General features: G+C 41.2%; 1 non-coding gene across 1 annotated transcript; it reads right to left on the reverse strand.

Annotated features, from left to right (window-relative positions):
- Nucleotides 1–212: 212 nt before the first annotated feature.
- TRNAL-CAG (transfer RNA leucine (anticodon CAG)) lies at nt 213–294 on the reverse strand. The gene has a single exon. It is a non-coding gene; the product is annotated as a tRNA-Leu (tRNA).
- Between the last annotated feature and the right edge of the window lie 2,746 nt (nt 295–3,040).

Here is a 3,040-nt window from a genome sequence, read left to right on the forward strand (position 1 = left end):
TGAAACTAGAAAGAATGATGAAATCATGCAATATGCTGCTGTACTTGGGTAGAACTGTAGGATGCCAAGCTAAACGAAGTCAGAAGGAAGACAAGAGAAAAATATTGGATGATCCGAGAGGGGTGGAGGAATCGAACTCGGGTCGGCTATGTTGACTGCATGCAAGGCAAATGCCCTACCCACAGTGCTATTGCTCCAGCCAAGAAGCTTGCTGTCAGGAGTGGGATTCGAACCCACGCCTTCAGGGAGACTGCGACCTGAACGCAGCGCCTTACACCGCTCGGCCATCCTGACTTTCTGATCTTAGTAATCTGTGATAAATAGAATAATATGTCTAAGGAAATGAAGGTATTAAAAGTGGCAAAAATATTGACTCTAGATTACAGAAACAAAAAAAAATTCCAGGAAAAGGCGAAATAGATGATAGAAGTAAAAAAAGGGGGTGTGAAGTAACAGGGGCAAGGTCAGGGTTCATGGGTTTGTCTGTGGTGTAAAGGTAAAGTATCTATGTGTATAAAAACCTTAAAGACCCAATACTACTAAGTAGATGGGACCTAACCGACAATAATTAAACTTAAAAATGTATCTGTCAAAGAGGTGGGAGGTAGGAGGGGGAATTGGGTCATTCAGGTCACACGGTGATAGGATTGATTGAAGGTGGGAACACTGTAAGCCTGAAACCCGATTGTCAACAACTTTGTAGATCATGGTGTCTGAATAAAATTTCAAAACTAAACAAAACAAAGCCTTCATTACAGTTCTTTTTTTTCCACACCATTCTACCTCCCTGGGGCCAAAACCTACTTATCAATCCAGTGGTAATCTCTGTTTAAATACCAACTCCTTCATGAACTTGTCCCTGCCTAACTCCCTGAATCCAAGTGAAGAGTTGCTACATCAGTGATTTTTATCAGTTTCACACAACAGAATCACCAGGTGTGCATGTAAAACATGCACAACACTCAGTCTCCACTTTCAAAGAGGACGTTCTGCTTTAATTGGTCTAAGAAAGGTATAGATATGGGGAACTTTGAAAGTTTCCCCAGGTCATACTGATATGCAGGTACTGCTAAGAACTTCTGCTCTGTGAACTATTTGCTCTCTGAACTTCCCTGTCATGATACTTATCATTTCAATCCAAAATTAATTTATTGAACATTTACTAGGTGAAAAGGATAATTTGTGAATATTTAGTAAAGACAGACATCTATATTTTTATTTCAACCTTTAAAAGTTTTATTTTAGGCACTGTGGTTAACAAAACTTTCAGTGGTAAAGTTTCATGAATGAAACATTCCAGAACCCTATCCATACCTGCTGAGTATCTACCATTGTCCTGTGTCGCTCCCACCCATCAACCAACTGTGGTAACCTTCCTACTGAAGACCAGCTCTCAGTTTCTGTTTTACCTTTGGACATTTATTATTCTTTATTATGTTTCTTCATACCCTGCATATGAGAGTGACCATTCTGTTTCTGTTCCTCTCCTGACTAACTTCACTCAACATGATACTCTCCAAACCCATCTTTGTAGCAGTAAATTACTTAATTTCAGCTCTTCCTAAACCCAAGTAGTATTCCATTGTATATATGTATCACAGTTACTTTTTTGGTTCTTGGTCACTTAAGTTGTTTCCAAATTTCTGCTATTTTGTGATAGTTTTGCAATGAACACAGGAGTGCAATTGTCTTTTCTGAATAGATTTTTTGGCCCTTAGGACACAGAAGTGGGTCTTCTGTGTCCTAAGACAGCTCAATTCCTAATATTTTGAGAAGTTTCCATATCATTTTTCAGAAAGACTGAACCATTCCACATTCCACAGCAGTGAATGTGGGTCTTTCCCCACTCCATATCAACATTAAAACTAGCTGTTTTGCTGGTTTTTTCCTTTAATTTTTTTATTTTATAAAGTAATTCACAATATTTGATTACATTTAATATTCGAACACCAATCCACCACCATATTTCGAATGTTTATATCCTGAACCCTCCACTACCTCCACTACCCAGCTGCTGCCATGCTCCAGGACACTTTCCAGACCTGCATGGCCGCGCGACACATTATAAGACACTAAATATCCATCTTCTAGAATTGCCGTAGCATATTTGATTGGGCTCAAATATGGTAACACCTACAAGGGCAATTAGAGGCCGCCCCAAAAGCCTCTATCCCTCTTGGAAAGCCTGGCAGGCTACCGAGAGTATTCCGCCCGTACAGCAGAGACTTGCAAGCTATCCGTTGTGTATTCGATATGCCAAAACCAGTAATTACAATGGGTCTCATTCCCCTGACCCTGAAGGCATCACCAATATGGCAGCAATGAGGATGAGAAAGGAGAGACCAATAAAATCTCAAGGCCAAACGAACAGAGTGAGAGACTGTCTGAGTTCATCATGTCGACCAAGACCATCCATGGTAATTCAAGATCCCAGAAGGCCGAATCTAAACGTTGACATGGGAGTCTCTCAGTGGATGATTCCACAATGAAATAGACCACATCATATTCAATCGACGGTTTTGCCTGACCGATGTCGCTGTTGTCCCAAAATTCCAAACGGGATCGGACCACTGTCTCCTTCATGCAAAATTCTACTTCACAGAGCGGGGAGAAAGGGCTGCAAAGTTTAAGAAGAGAACTCCCAGAATGACCACCAACTGGGAGCTCTTTGACACTATTGTGGCAACATGGGAAGATGCCATTATTGACAACATTGATGAGGAATATGATCGACTGGTTCAGCAGCTCCATGATTGTGCGAGGAATGCCAAGAGAGAGATAGCCACAAAAAAATGCCTGTCTTCAAAAACTCTTCAGCTTATTCACCAATGTGGTTTGGCGCATGCCTCAGACAACTGCAAGTGAACATCCGAGCTCACAATGCAGAGATGCGATCAAGGAAGTCCTCAAAGAGAAAAGAGCAGAAGTTCTGGTAGATGTGACAGAAACCCGGAAAAGTAATGCCCGCCTGTCCTTTGCCAACTACAAGACCAAGATGACTGCCATCCGATGTCCTGATGGATCTATCTTTTATCTTTAT

Source organism: Sorex fumeus, unplaced genomic scaffold (genome assembly GCF_029834395.1).
Source record: "Sorex fumeus unplaced genomic scaffold, SorFum_2.1 ptg000008l, whole genome shotgun sequence".
Lineage (NCBI taxonomy): Eukaryota > Metazoa > Chordata > Mammalia > Eulipotyphla > Soricidae > Sorex > Sorex fumeus.